Source organism: Apis cerana, linkage group LG10 (genome assembly GCF_029169275.1).
Source record: "Apis cerana isolate GH-2021 linkage group LG10, AcerK_1.0, whole genome shotgun sequence".
Taxonomy (NCBI): Eukaryota; Metazoa; Arthropoda; class Insecta; order Hymenoptera; family Apidae; genus Apis; species Apis cerana.
This window is the reverse complement of record NC_083861.1, coordinates 7,211,559-7,227,994: the sequence shown is the minus strand read 5'-3', so window position 1 is coordinate 7,227,994 and position 16,436 is coordinate 7,211,559. Positions and strand designations below refer to the sequence as shown.

The following is a 16,436-nucleotide window of genomic DNA, read 5'->3' as shown; positions in this document are numbered from 1 at the left end:
TGCATGCGACTTCGCTTTCAAGTTGGGAAGAATCTCAAGTTGGAAAATTCGAATTCGCTTCTCGCCTCGCCTCGTATCCCCCGCCCCCTCTCGTAAAGGAGAATGTCGTGTAATTAAGCGAAAAGTCAGGGATCACGAGGCGTCTTTGGTGGTATCGAGTACATCGGTCTTATCGGCTATCCGATTATCCAATTAACCGGTTGGCAAATGCAGCAGGAGCATGGATATTGATCGAACGGTGGTGGTAATGGCCGATTAATATATACTTATCTCGCGCTCCGAGTAACATACATTCGTACACACATAGCGGTAATGAGAATCAATGATATATTTACGAATAAAAGATTTTCATTCACGTTATCGAGAGAGAAAGAGTATGGAACTTTTGAGCGAGATAATCAAGAACAATAGTAATGGAAAGCCTCGCTGCCATATATATATATATATATATATATATATAGACTGGTCGAAATGGCAAATCGTCTTATACACGCGTGTCTAATTACTGATCGTGTCACCATTGTTCCCGGTGAGATCGATCGGCGGCATCCAGATCCCGGAACGTTGAAACGCAGAAGAGCAAATAGCTCGCGTTTCGCCACGCCCACGTAACGAGATCGAGTCGGTGGCGAGGCGAACGATAAAACGGCGGCGGAAAGAAGTCGGTTGCTGCGTGAATGAGCGGAGCCGACCAGCCTCGTGACCTGTGATTTCCGCGATCCGAGCCCAGGGCACGGACTCGTGACTACAATTTCGCGACTCTGCCCGAACCGTACCATGAAAAGTACGGATAACGCCGTTCGTGGACACGATGATACCGCGTAATAGATAATTCATAAGCGTTGCACGAGTGTGTTGTGCGAGGGTACGGATTAAGGGAAGAAGAAGCTGACCCACGTGATTGAACGAACGCGATGGTTTTCCACGTATCGAGCCCGCTCATCATCCTCGTCTCTATTTTCGTTACGATTCTTCTGTTCATCGCGAAGAAGAAGTTCGTTCGTGCTCGAGTTTGGTATCGGCTGGTGTCGAGTGGTATGTAGATGTCTTCGAAAGATATTTGATTTTTCCTGACCCGCTTAACGTTACTCCACACCTTGATTATCGTAACTATCGAGTACGATTTAGCGATAATTCGGTGGAGCATGAACTGCTGCTCGATCGTAAAGGCGAATTGGAAATGAACGCTAAAGAGGATTATAATAAGAAACTTGTTTTAACGGAATGGAACGAAATAGATGGAACGAATGATAAAGCTTTGTGTAATGATAATCGCCGTAGATTATATTCTTAGCAATACCGGTTTACGAATCTGACGTATCATGGGGAAATTTAATCCAGCTATTTTTTTCTTTTCTTTTCTTTTCTTTTTTATTGATACAATTTTTATCGAATTTAGAAATTTCGAAAAGTCAAGGATAGAAACGCTCAACGGTAAAATCTATCCATCTGGTAATCGATCGATTGGATCGTTCAAATCGTTTAATCCTTTTTTTCTCTCTCTTCTTCTCCGTACCTTTCTTCTTTCTCCGCGCTGCTTTCTTTTTTTCTCGTCGGTAGAAAATTGTGTTCTCGATCTATACACGCGTTGCGTGCAAGATAATTGGACCTCTTTTCAAGTTCCGCGCGCCGTGGGTTACAAGACGTCCACTTTCCTCGATCGTGACGAGTTCGACACAAAAGTGTTAGATTTCGTTCGATCCACCATCACTGGAATAATTTTCGTTCATGAACGGCGCAATTTGTTGTCGAACTCTCCTTTTTTTTTTTGAAATGTGCCTCCTTCCCCCCGTTCGTTCATAATATCGATAATAGTAAGCCACGTAATAACAAACGATGTCCCATATCGTTATAAAAAGATTTTAACGATCGGCTAAATTATTTTCCCTTTTCCTCTGGTGTTGGAAAAAAAAAAGCGTCGTTCTGTTCACGAGATCAATTTGCAACGAGATCTCGTGTCTTCTTCTCTCCCCTTCCTCCTTCTCTTCCTGGGTTAATTGATTTTTCGATTTTCCGCCATGCAAACAGCTCTGGATCGTTCTCTGGATTTCTAGTTTACGCGCGGATATCGATATCACACCGTGGATAGATTGAAATAAGTACTTACGTACACACTATATCGGGATCAATCTTCTATTTGCACGCGAGCGAGTAATCGCGGAGCGGGCGGAAGAAGAAGAAGAAGAAGAAGAAGAAGAAGGAGGAGGAGAAAAAGAAGAAGGGGAGGTATCGATCGAGACATTCCGATTCGCATTTCCTTATTGCTGTTCGATCGTAGATAGATCTCTCTGTCATTATGATAATAATTTTCCGGTTCGACGATTTGTACGCGATACAACAGACGTTTCTTTAAATGCCCCCGATTTCTTTTGCTCCTTTGCTCCTCCCCTTCCCCTCCTTTTTTTGCCCCATTCCTCGCGACGATCGTGAAACGAACGGTTATTATTCCCTCTCTATTTTCCACTCGTCCTTAAAAATATAATATCCCGAAATACTCGCGTAATTATTTTCATGCATTTTCTGTGAACGAGTCTCTAAGATCGAGAAATCAATCATTCGTACACGAATGGAAAGACAATCAAAGAGTTTTGCTTGTTTCTTTCTAGAGTAAAGAAAATGTGGAAATATATCCATATATTTTTCCGCGAATCAATCCGACATATCCGATAAAGGACGAATGAAAATGTAGCGAGGATTGCGCGCGAAATCGAGGCGCGCAACAGTTGCTTACACGTCCGAAATCCGGCTGTTAATCGGCGGATGGAACTGGCTGCTCCAGCTCTCGTTTCGCTGCCTCGACATTATCGGAATCCTCTCACGCGCGCTCGCGAGCGAACGAGCTGGCGGCTGGTCCGGCCGTAAATCATAATTATCATCGTGTACGCTTTTATTCGAATGGAAATTCATTAGGCTCGCTCGATGCATTGTAAACAACGCGACGACGGAGGGAAGCGGTGATCGGGGGCAGAGAGAAGAAAAGAGGACGAGAAGAAGAGAAAGAGAGAGAGAGGACGGATGAGATGGGGAGGCTAGAGGGGCGAGGAGGCGAGAAGGAGAAAGGAGCGAAGGGAAGGAGGGTAATTTACAACAAGGAGAGCCCGAGCCTCTCTCGGAGCGGATCGTGAGTTCGAGGCACGGAAAGGTGAGTTCGGCCGACGGGCGTGCGGTATCGATATTACCAATAATTGTCGGCCTGAAAGGTTATCTCAAGAAAGCGTGCATAGCAAACTCCCCACCGACGTGCCCGATAAGTTATGAAGGCCCCTCGCGTCCTTTGCTTCCCTCTCAACCCCCTTCCCCATCTCTCCCCTCTCTCCCCCCTGTTCTCTCGGTAAATCCGCAGGATCCAAAGCGGTGTGTATGCGCGGCTATGTGTGGTAGTGTGCTCGATCGCCAACCTCGTACCTCGCGCATCGTGGTGCCTTCGACACTTGGCCATTGTCGGTAACACGGCTGCATCGGGGAGATACGTGCAGTTGTAACTGACATTTTCCAGGGAACGACGTTCGTATGCGTTCGTGTGTATGTATGTATATATGTGTGTGTGTGTGTGTGCGTGTGTGTGTAAGATGTCGAGGCAAATGAAATTCAACCGTTGAAAGGTGGCACGTACTACTACGCGACGCGGGCAGCCGAGGGAAAGAGAAAAGTGGGACGGAGTGCACAGGATGGAAGTCGACGATTCTGGCTTGGTGGATAGCTTGCGTGGTCGCCTAATAACGATTATTATCGGTGGAATAAGCGAGAGCCGTTCTGGTGGTTCTGAAAGGCCGTCGATCTTGAGAGTCGCCGGTGGCTTCGTTTTCGCGTGTTTTCTGCGCGCACCACCCCGCCGCAGTGGCGAACAAGGGGAATCCCTCTCCTCGTCCCTCTTTTAAACGCGCCGCGTTCTCGACGTCATGCCGGGCACGGTGTCACGCCGTTGAAACGCCGGATGAACACCGATATGAAGTGAATAGGACGCGCGTGGGACATTCCTCTCCCCGCTCTTTCTTCCACCTTTCCCTCTTTCGCTCCTTCTCCTCGGCGACTCCCCTTTGGAATTTCGAACGGACGGATCCGTGATTACGGTACGATTTGCACCGGGCGACATTTCGTGAACGGTCCATTTAGACTCTCGGGCGTAAAATGCCAGAGAGGGTCATGTTCTCTTTCTCTTTCTCTCTCTCTCTCTCTCCATCGGAGGGAGAGCGCGACAAGGAACGGAGGAGATGCTTAACAGGCTGTTAAACGCGCGCGGATTCGTGCGCCGTTTCCGCGCCGTGACCGCTCCTCCGTGTAATTTTCGAAAGAAATGATAAGTATACGGCGTGCGTTCGTCTTTGGTGAAAGGAAACGCGAGGATCGTTCCCTGGCCACGTGTCCTTCACCTTTGACCCTCGCGCGAGACTTTTAACGTCTTGCCTAGTTTTTTAAAAAGATATTCGAAATATTTCGCCTCGCCGTGAGAATGAAATATTCGATTTCGAAGCATTGGAAAAAAAAAAAAGATTTAGAAACGATCGTTGCACGGGAGTTAAGAGTCTCTATGTACGTATATTTTCTTGTATTTGCAATTAATTGCGTTAGTTACTTGAATTAAAGTAAAAAAAAAAAAAAAATAACGTTCGGAAGATAATAATATTATCTCTCATAATCTTGGATAATCGTTCGAGCGACCAAACGGTCTACTCACATCACGGCAATGTTTCTTCCTCAACAATACCGTCTGGCCGACAGCCACGGCGAGCGTCATCGCTCATGAATCTCGGATCGACGACAGGTTATCCTTCGCGGTGGGGAAAGTAGAGAAAGGTTAAAGGATTAACAGTAACTCACAATTACGATGGCAATAGTCAATGGCGGCGCACGCGTCCGTCCATCAACCGAGACGTTAATGCCCCCTCGAATATAAATAGATGGTTACCGCGTGGGCCCGACGTATTAATTATCGTCCCCGCCGACGATTACTGTGGATCGGTGAATCGGAGAGCCGTTCTCTCTTTCTGTTTCTCCCGCTCCGGGAGAGCGGGATCGTTTGCAAACGGAAGTGGAGTAAGCCGTTGGTCGCTTTCCCATGGAGAAGCTCTCTCTCTCTCCTCTCTCTTCTCTCTCTCTCTCTCTTTCTCTCTCTCGAACGAGATCGTTCCCCGTAACTTATAACGGGATCATCGGTGGACAGTGGCATTGTGTGGCAAAAACGGCGGGCCCCGTCACGCGTATTAAGAGCTCTAAAGATGCGGATCTAGTCACGAGTCCTCCTTAAAGTTACGCGTCGGCTTAACGCCCTGTTGTTGCATCCTTTGGACCTTGGTCCTTTCGATTCTTACCTCGGCCGTGAAATATCGTGAACTCGGTTTATTTGTGTTGCTCGTATATACATATATATATAAAATAACCGCGCTTATTATTCACGATGCGCGGTTCTCGATTCTTTTCGACGATCGAGAACAAATTTCTCCTTCTTTCTGCCGCGTTTCGTAATCGTCAGAGGGAGAGGAACGGTATCCGCGAGAGGGTAAATGATATCCTCTCGGGCGTTCTACCTTTTAAGATGCCATAAACAAGAATTCGCTCGATAATGTATTTGAAGGATCGTACGTTTATTTCGAGTCTCTCTCTCTCGGATGATCTTTTTTTTCCCCCTCTCGTCTCCCCCAAATGGCCGCGGCAAGGAGGAGGAGGGGGTGGTGACGGTGTACGTGTCTCTTTTCCTCTTCTTCGTTTTTTCTTTGTTTTTTTTTCTTTCTTTTTTTTTTTCGTTCAGCTCTTTTTGGATTGTATAACCGCGAAGGAAAAAATGTATGCGCAAATATATTTCGACGGTCGTGGCTCGCCTTTATACGCTGCTCGCCTGCCACGTTGGATATGAATTTTCGTGCAGCATCGTTGTGCACGTGTATTCCCACCATCGGGCGCCCATATTCTCCCCGAGTTCGCGCCCAGTGGTGCTCACTTTTGCCCCGTAAGCGGCTTGCTCCTCACCTTCTTTTTGAGAACGATCGTACCGTTGTATATTTCTTTGTACGACTCGAATTATAATAAAATGGAGCGATCCATCCTCGCAATGCACGAGTACGTACGATGCAATAATTTGTAAAACGCTCGAATCCGCTTATTCTTGAACTTGAAATCCGATTACACGATGATGAAAAATTAAAAAGAAAAAAATGGCTGGAAAGATCGGACTTCCATTGTACGCGGATTCATCATAAGTAGAATTCTATCGTATCGTATCATAATACATTCCCACCAACTCTTCGTTACTTTATTTTGCATCGAGAGTATTTTTTTTTTCTCGTTTAAATCCGTCACGAAACACACGGGTACAATTCCCGTCGTTTAATTCAACATCGAAACTTTCCCGTGGTCGTCAATTTCTCCCGAATCGTAATACCGTGTCGGTCGAACCGTATGTAAGCAGCTGTTCGCCTCGACTCTCCCATCAAGCTGCCACGTTATCGCGTTGAAATCCAGGAAGACAGGTTGCTGGATTTGTTTGCACGTTGCGTTGTTAGACCCGTGCCGTTCATCGAGCTCTCTCTCTCTCTCTCCCTCCCTCCTTCCTTCCCTCTATTTCTCTCCCTCCCTTTCTCTCCTCGCTATCTCCGCTTGAATTACCGCCCCGAGATTTTTTTGTTCGCGCGCTAAGTGTATTCCCGGATAACGCTTCCGATTGATTTAGGCGGTTCCAACCAGGTTCCCTATTAGATACGCTTACCTTACCCTCCAGCTCTAATTGCAGACCTCGCGCCTCCGTCCGAGGATGGTGGTCTCTCACGCCTCTCACGCCTCTCAGCTTCCTCCTCCAACTCCGTTTCCTCTCGTGTTACTCGCGAGTGGAGGACCGTTGGAGGAGCGCTCCCTTAAGGCCTTCCTCCTTCCATCTTCTGAGAAATTGCGAATCACTGGATTCGTATATAACGTAACGCGAGAGTTCTCCGTGGAGAGGCCTTGATTCTCTTGAGTTTCTTCGCGGAGAGGGGAAGGACAGGCCGATAGCTCGTTGACACTCGCATAATAACGCGTTTCTTTAAGCATAGTTGCGCGGATTAATTCTCGTAACACGTCTACGATTGCTCATACATCGCGAGATACGCATCTCGATTCTTTCTCTTCGTGCAGAGATGTATATGATCGTGGATATGAACGTTTCCAATCGTTCGTTTTCGGCCCCCTCCCTTCTCCTCCTCGTTACAAGGGGAGGGGATGGGTCGTGCTCGCTCGGTAAAAATGTTACGCGACACTCTCGGGGTTCCCGTTTCTCCTCCGTTCCTTATCCGTCTCGTTTTTTCGTATCACGCGTTTGGTCAAACCGGTGGCCGTACAAAGAGGATCGCGAGGATCGGGTTGGTAAATAATTCAGAATTGCCGGCCGCCTGCTCGATCTAGCGGAAGACCTGCGGAGGATGAAGGGGACGTTTAGAATTGCAATTACGTACACGTGTACACGGGGTTCGCGTGTAAAAAATGGCGGAACGACAAGCGGAAGCGGTTTTCCCGGGACTTGTGTGCCGATGAGACGACGGAACACGCATCGCCGCCGAGAAAATAATTTTAAACAACCTCGTCCCGAGGATACCGCGTTAAAAGTTTTTAAAAAATCTTTGAAAGTCGGATGATTATTCGAAATGGACGGGCAACGGTATCACTTGATCATCGTCGTCATGGTAATCAATTTTCGACTCCGTATCCTCGTTTCTGATATCCAGATCGGGATCAACAGCGATCGTATCCTCGTTAGAGACCGTAATTCCGCGATAATGTAGGGAATGGAGAAGAATGGATGCGACTTATTAGCGGATTCGAGTTGAGATCTAGCGCAAGAGTTGGAGGAGGATGGTATACAGGTGGATTTTTTTCACCCTAGTGGAAGAAGTGGGAACGAGAGAAAGTAAAGGGAATTACGTAAAGGAAGGAAGAAGGGTGAGAAGCACGATCACGGAGGGAGATGAGACGATGGATAGCGAGGGAGGGAGAGGAAAAAGAAGGAGAGGGAAGAGGGCACATGGTGGGCGAGGGTGGGAAGCGGCCGAGAGAAACGCAAGAAGAAGTAGATTGAGGTTGATAGGAAAGAAAATCGCGCTCGCACGGCGTCGTTAGCTTGTTAAGTTGCACGCAACACCTTCGCCTCGAATACCGGATACACGGCCCTCCTCTTCGCGTACACAGTCTCTCTCTCTTTCTCTCTTCTCCCCCTCTCCTTCTTTCTCCATCTCCCTAACTAATCCTCCCTTGATGATCTTTCATCCCGATCATACCCTCTCTTCCACTTATTAACACGATTTCGTCTAACCAGAACGTAATCAAATCTTGCGTTTCCAAATTCGAAGAAACCATTTTCTTTTAAATAGAAAATATACGTTTGAAACTTTGAGAGACGATGCAAAAAAAAAATTCTCTTCTCCAAGACGATCTCTCTCGCGTTTCCGTTTCTTTCGCGATCATCGCGGTCATCTTCCTTCTGTACTCCTTTCGAATCCTCCTCCTCCTCCTCCTCTTTCTCTTCTTCTTCCATTAGAAGTCGACCGATCGCCGACTTCTTCCGCGAACGGAACTCGGTGAGATGGGGTTTTTCCCGGCCGGCTACGCTCCGCTACAGAGGAAGCTGTCCTCGAGGAACGGTCCGCGAGAGCGTGCTCCGGCTAAGAGCACTCTTTTTCTCGATATTACCGGGATAAATGGTATTAGCTCGGAGACACAAGGATATTCAGGGGATAAGAAAAGTTGGGATATACACAGAGAAGGAGCGAGAGAGAGAGAGAGAGAGAGGGAGGAGAAACACGGCGCCGCGCTGAATTATTCCTTTACGATATCGACGTTCCTTCGAGCTACTACCCCCTCGCTTCTACCCCCGCGTTGCTTCCACCTTCCTCGTAAGAAAGAAACGCAAGTCAGGGAATTGCATTATGCACGTATCGTCGCTGAGCCGGATTGATTCGTTTCTTCGTGTTATTAAGAAGTTCCTCCTGCGCGCCTTTGAAATATGCACCGCTATCCCGCTGTATTATTCACCGTTGCTCGGCTACGATCCCCCCTCCCTTCCTCCTCCCCCGTCCATTGTACTCGCGCCCGTTCGATTTCGCGAATTGTTTCTTGCAGCTTGCGATATCCAACCTACGCCACATTTCAAAACATATTATATCCCACGATGATACGACGATACATCGTATCGTTTCAAATTAATTACGCCAAGTATTTCGATCTCGCGAAACGTTTCTTGTTCCATCGTTATACGTCCCCCCTCCCTCCTCCTCCTCGTACAATGCATTTCAAACGTGCTCGAGTCAAAAATCTCTCTCTCTCTCAATCGGCGAATCGTTAAATTAATTACGTCTCACGCGTAACGACGTGGCCATTGGAAGAAGTTAGCAGCGGCCGTTAATTAAAAAGAAAGGAAAAAGAGAGAGAGAGGGAAAGAAAAAATCGTCGGAATCGTGGAAAGGATGGCGTCGCTTGTGTCCACGTGCATTAGCCTTAAGCGGGCTCGTTTAATTACTATCGCGGCTTATGCGCCTGTAAACCGGCCCTAAAGGACGATAGCCGGACTCGATTCGAGGACTCGAGGAGGAGGCTCTCCGTTGGTCGGGTTTCCGCGCCACAACCACCACCACCATCGCTGCTACCGTGGTGGAAGAAGAAGAAGAAGAAGAAGAAGGAGGATGAAAACTCGAGGGCAACGGAAGACGGAGAGCACGTTTCTTGTCATAGCCCGTTGGAAGGAAAGGTGGACGGGCGCTAACCGTCCCCACCACGCCTCCCCGCCGCTGAGGAGCGAGGGGGTCGGGGGGGGAGCGTGGCATGCGAGCAGCATGCAACCAAGACGAATACCTACCTACTCGTGAAGCAGAGTGTTCCTCTGTCGAACCGCTTGGCCGTGTGGATCGGCTACCGAACTCCGCGGGATCGGCTCGATCGGTATTCGACGTTCTAGCTCGATGACATATATGGTGGTAAAGGTGGGGAGGGGAGCGAGGAGACGGGTCGAGGGGAGGGGAGAGGAGAGGAGGGGAGGGAAGATCGGTGGAACGATAAGTAAATAGATAAAGGATCGGTTCGAAAACGATGTCGGGTCCTGAATCTCTCGGGGTGTTTTCGGTGGAGCGTCGGGAATGCGGCGGCGATAGTTGGAGAAGGCTCGAACGCTTAATTGCTAATTGAAAATTCTTCGTGGCGCGGAGATACGTGGGGACGCTCGTCTAAAATATACGACGCATAAGTAGCGGTAATGAGTTGTAATTTTTGCGGGACGATCGGGATGAGGAGGGGAGGGGAGGATAATCCGCGTAACGGAGGAAGAATGCCATTAGATTCGTAACGTTATCCGTAATAATTGTAACAATTTAATCAACAGCGAGGAGGGTCGATTATGTACTGTTAACGACCCCTCGCTTATCACCGATCCTCTTCCGTTTTCTCTGCGTTCTTGCCCGCGATTTTCTTTTTCCTTCTGAACGAAAAAATAGTGGACGTTGTTGCCCCTTTACGAAGCACGTACTACGTAAGGAGTAGAAATAGCAGGGAACGCCTGTAATAAACTCAAACTCAGCGTAAACGCGCTTATTAAATCATCGGGCCGAGTTCTATTTATCTCGATCGTTGTATAGCTTAATTCTCGGTTTCCCGCGAGGGGGAAATTACCGCGGCTAGCTCGCGGTGCGCTTCGTGTCGGGAATCGGCGATGGATTTTCTATGAATCACGTCGTCGACGAAGAGACATTTCCATAAATTTTTTTTCGACCGGCCACGAAGAAGAACGGAGGGGTTGCCTCGGAGAGAATTTCGATTACTCGCAGCTGCGCGCGTTCGCCGGCAGATGTTTCCTTCCTCGATCGCGTGTCTACGCGTTCTCTACGTGTGTCGCCCTGAATTCGCTCGCGAACGTCGAAGGGCCTTCTCTTCCGTCGAATTTCTCGAGACGCGTTTTAACCCCTTTGCGGCCCAATTTAAGTTTCTCCGTTTCCCGCGCGGGGCAATTTATGGAAGTTAAGGGACAGATATATTACCGATCATAAATTCGGCGACCACTCCTCGGCGGACCGAAAAACCTGGGCTGTTTTATGAGGCTTTTTACGAGGCTCGAACGTTCTAAACAGCCCCATCATCCAACGTGAAGTATCGCTTATTTCATTAGGTTCGTTGATTTATTCTAATTGAAGCAATTAATTCGATTTCCTCGGCAACCTTTTCTATTCCCGTGTTATTTTTTTCCCCCCTCCTTCTTCTTCTTAACGGTCCGATCTTTCTCCTTGGATTTACATTTTTTCCTTTTTTTACCTCCTCTTACCAAACATCGTGAGAATTTCTCCGTTCCATCGAATTTCACTCGTTCGGGGGATCGTCCCTTCCTCGTCGTTTTTCCTCGCGGAGAAGAGGAAACCGTCGATAAAACAATATCGCGCAATAAAAGCTCGTCCTCGTTTCGGGTCTAACTAACGCATTGAATTAATCGACGATAATAAAGTTTAAATCGCGGGCTGGCGATTCCAGTCCCGATCGATTTAATATGCGGACGCAACAGGCTCGTTATCGGTCGTATTCGTTGATAAGCGTGGTTAACGATCGGATACGGGCGAGGATACGAGGCGAGGAGAAAGAAATGTTCAACCCTCGATGTGGTCGCATCGGATTTAACCCTGGGACGAGCCGTGTCAACGGGGTCCCGTGGTATTATTACGAAGCGAAGAAGTCTCCGGGACCCTTCCAACGGTGGAACAAAGACGGAGGACGGAGGAGGAAAGAAGAAGAACATCTTTCGGTAAGATCGTCGAAGAACCTCGACACGCCCCGCGACATCGTTCTCCACCCGTGAAGAGAGAAAGAGAGGGGGAGAGAGAGAGACGGAGAGTTGGAAAGAGTTGATTAAAGTCACCGGTCCCCCGCAACTTGTATTTTCGACCTTTCGAACCCGGTTGGAGGCTGGATCCGATTCAATGTTCCGCAAAAGTGCTTTGTAATCGATCAGGAGACCGTGGAACGTGGCTTTCTTCCGGTTGTGCGTCAGTCAGTCGATACGTGGACGGACGAAGGGAGTCCCACCTCCTTCGATCACCGTGTATAATAATGTTTGCTCGGCTCCAGTACCGAGATGCTTCCTTAATAAATCGAATTATCGAACATTTATCTCGGTTCGTTAAAAGTCGATTTAGTCGGTACTATATGTACTGCCCGTAAACGAGTCGTCTTATGCGAAACGATCGATCGTTCCCCGCGCTAATACGACGATCCTTTCGCCTCTTCTCCTCGATCATTCATCCTTTCGAGCGCATCGCGAGGAGGGAAGAGATCGTCGCCGTCGCCGTCGTCGTCGAGATCCGCTCCGTGGCGGACCGTTTTCTCGGAATAACCTTCTTTGTTCTCGATGAACTTTGCGCAACTTTCTATCTTTCCCGCCTTTCCCTTAATACTGTTCAAACACCGGACCTCGTCTTTTTTCTCGATTTCTCCCCCTTTTCTTTCCTTTTCCCCCTTACTCTCTCGTTACTCGAAAAAAATTCCATCGTTACATCTTCCGTTTTCGTTCCTCTCTCTTTCTCTCTCTATCCTCCTTTCGAGTTTCTCTCAAAGTCTCGAAGTCTGGTTAGGATAGGAAGACTGGTTATGAGATATGAGTCGTAATTAATATCGCGTCGCGGATCAACGTAGGCCACGACGCTTTCCGCTCGTTCCGATGCTCCCCTCACGAACGGGAACTGAAAATGATTTCCGCGAGTTATTATGATGTTACAGCGTGTGCTCGCGGGCGGGGATCGCGCACGACGTTCGCACACGTGTGAAATATGCATCCTCGCTCGAATGCGAGACAATGCGAGCCGAACACTAAATTCTCGATAAACTAAACTAAAAGTCGCGGGAAACGCAATCGTGCCCGATGATGTACCATCCCTCCCCGTTCCGTTTCTCTCCCGCTTCGATCCTCGAATCCCTTTTATTGTTCCAATTGCTCCTCTTTCATCGGAAACGTCCTCTTTTTCTTCAGAAGGATCTTGGAACTTTCTTTCAAAGTTTCGCTGGAACAAAAAGCGAGGGAATCGAGGTCTCCTCTTGCATGTCGCACGCGTTAAAAATCTCGTTCACGAGGAGAGACGCGAGGAGAAGAGAGAATAAGAACGCGTGTCCCGGGCCGGGAGCTCTAAATCGGTGGCTCCGTTTCACAAAAGAGCGCACGAATCCTCGATTTGCCACGGCAAAAGGGGGCGATCTCTCGGCTATCTCTCGGATGCATCGATGGATCCGGAGAGGGGGAGGGAGCGATTTCGACTACTAACGATGCCTTCCGCTCATTGGTCTTAATCTGAGCCACGAATCACAATCGGCCGCTCCACTCTTCCTAACATGGCCTCGGTCGGCCACGGCGGAGGAGCAACGAGGTCCCTTCTCTCTCGCGTGCGCCGCGCGGATAGTGCAAACAGAAATTCCGTTATACCGCATAAAGCATCGGGGGGCACCACTCTAGTAGTAGGTTGGCCCCGGGACACGAGTGGAGGAGGGAGGAAGAAGGTTGGTGGCGCAGGCATGCGAGCTGCATTCCCCCGGCTGCTTAACTCGCTGCTCCCAGCGAGCGAGTTAGCGAGCTGCTAAACGAAACGAGCCAAAGAAATATTCGAGGAATAAGCGGCTACCATCCCCCTCCCCCTTCTCTCTCCCCAAACCCTTTTACCCTTCGCCGCCTCCTCCTCCTCCTCCTCCTCCTCCTCCTACCCCCGCTGTATTTTATCGTCCCTAATTCATTGTTTTCTACGCCACGATCTTTCAGCTTTATGCCCCGCCATTATGGTTTATTCCTTCGCGGTGGTTATTCCTTAGGCCGAACCGTGGATATCCGCGCTCGTTCTCTCGTTTCGCATCCCTTCGTCCGTGTTGCGTTTGTTAGTTTTTTCCCCGACGGCACACACTTCTAACGCACCCGGCTGCACAGCCTTTACGACTATCGCGTTCGTCTCTGCTCCTTCTCCCTCTCCCTCTCTCTTTCTCTTTCTCGTCTTCGTCTTTTTGTCGTCTAATCGGTTTCCTTTGCGAGGTATGCTCGAGGCTTGTAAGCTCACAGGATGTCCCATGAGGAAATTTTTACTTGTTTGTTTAAAAAGATGGATCGTAACACGAGTGTTTTATTGACTCGAAGCAGTTGATTTTCAGGGGACAAAGATCGTCGTTTCCAACAATTTCTTTAATTTGTAAAAAAAGATAAGAGATGTACGAATGATACGGGCTGTGCATTGTTATATTATACGTAGAATCTATTTTTTGATCAAATTTTCGTGTCGCTATACGCTTTGCATTTGCTTCGAAAAGTTATTCGATTCCCTCCTAGATGCACATCCCGTTGTATACGCCGTCTATCGTAACTATCAGTCGGAGGGGGAGGGGCGAATCTAACTCTTTCATTCCCGAAAAACAAATCCAATATTCCAAATAGCTTTGGTCCACGGTTCCCGAGTATATCGTAGAAAACTTTCTCTCGTGGAAACAAGACCGATCCCGGCCAAAAGACCGGGATTGGATCCGATAGAAAGCCGAATGTTTCCGCGATCTCGACTCATAAACTCGAATCTCTCTTCCCCTCCCCCTCCCTCCGAATCTAATATTCGAAATGGACGTCTCTTGCGAAAGTAATCAATCAAATTCCAAAAATACAAAGCGCGCGCGTATCTCTCCAAAAAAGAAAAAAAAAAGAATTCGTCCCAAATGTGAAATAAAATTGGCGGTATTCGAGGAATCGACTGAAAAAAATCACGTTCTCTTTTCTTCAACGCTTAAACGAGATGTCAAATATCGCTCACCCTCCATCTTAATCTTGCTCTTAAATCTCCCGATCTTTCAGCGATCGATCGAACACGATCGGCCGTCGTTCTCGATCGACTTTAAACGAGCTTCTCGCATAATTCTTCCTCGGATTGTTCGGCGCGCGGTAGCCGCAACAGGTTGCGCGAATTTTTCCACGCCCCGTGGAATTATATCCGAGGCTTTCAGCGTGTGGAGATACGAGGTACGCGCTTTCACTCGCGATACGTTGTTTAAGGGGGTTGTTAATTAGAAAAGTAGCGGAACAGGATCGAGTCGAGACGCGTGGCGATATCAGCACAACGAGTTTCGATAAAGGAAAAACAGGCGGCGAAGATGTATATGTATAAATATATTTCGCGGGCTGGATTTACGTACCGTAAACACTTAATAATCCGTGGTGATAAGAGAAGTAATTGAATCGGGTTTTAATAGATTGGAACGATTCTAGGAGAGGAGGATGCGTGGAACGATCGAATTTATACTTGGAAATTTGCAATTCATATTTCGGTAATTGTCCAGCATATACGTCGTATATACGCGCGTACGTATGTCCATGACGTTACATTCGCGTGGAGGGTCTTGCCTGTTCTGGACAACGGGGTTTCGCGGAATGGATTTTAATCGCGAGTAATGTTATTCGAGCGTCGTGTTCGAAACTTTTACTACTATTTTCTTACTATTAATCTTTGGATTATTTATAAAAGGGATAATAAACGCGAGCTAGATTCGTGTGAATAATGCGTTGCAGGCTCACTCCTTACCTCAGTTTTTCACGAATTATTATCATCTTTTTTTCTTTCTTCCTATAAAATTTTGCTATAAAACGTACCAAGAATCCAAGGTAGATAGAGACGATCTTGTGATGTGATATTTTCAAAATCACTTCGATATTACTTGGATGTAGTACCAATTGTCTGGACAATCTAACGTTTCTTCGTTTCAATATCGATTTTATCGATTTCGCATCCCAAACGCGATCTAATCCCGTCAGGACAAAGTTGCAAGGGGAACTAGCGAAACTTTCACGCCAGTCAATCTCGATGGAAACGACGGAATTTCCTCCGTCCCAACCCGGCAATTATCAACATTATCAACGTAATGAGAATTCCTAAGGAGGCGGTAAAAACCGCAAACCGGAGTTGTGCGCGTTGTCTCGCTTCGCCTTTTCCATTAATTCGCGTAATGCGCGATTGCGCGAACTCGTGGACGCATACTCGGCGTATTTTCGTAACTTGGGTAGCAGGTTTGCGTCATATCTGTTGCGCATCCCGTGCCCGATTCTCGCGCCTTGATTACACGCAGATTACGCGTAATCATGGGCAACCGATAGCGCTACTAACCGGCACGATCGCGTATCGATGCAAATTACCGCTCGAACCGCTTCGCCTCGACATATCGAATCCCTGGCATTTCGCCTATCCGTCGATTCCGTTCTTCGATCTCTCGAATTATCTCGAATTAAAAATTTCGAATTCCATTCGATCCGCCGTTTTATTCCGTATTTACCATACACTTTACGCGTATCAATATTCCAAATCCTTTCGCTCGAATTTTTTGAAAAATTCAATCCAATAATCCCATCGCCGTTGATTCGTCGATACGAGACACACCATTGGCAAACTGTGGAAAAGGAAAGTTCCCAGGGGCGCGAGTAATTTGATTACGATCGATCG

At 47.8% G+C, this 16,436-nt stretch overlaps 1 protein-coding gene across 2 annotated transcripts in view; it reads left to right on the top strand.

Annotated features, from left to right (window-relative positions):
- The window catches only part of LOC108001570 (lysine-specific histone demethylase 1A), a 98,262-nt gene that overhangs the window by 23,863 nt on the left and 57,963 nt on the right, over positions 1-16,436 (top strand). The gene's annotated exons all lie outside the window — the stretch shown is intronic.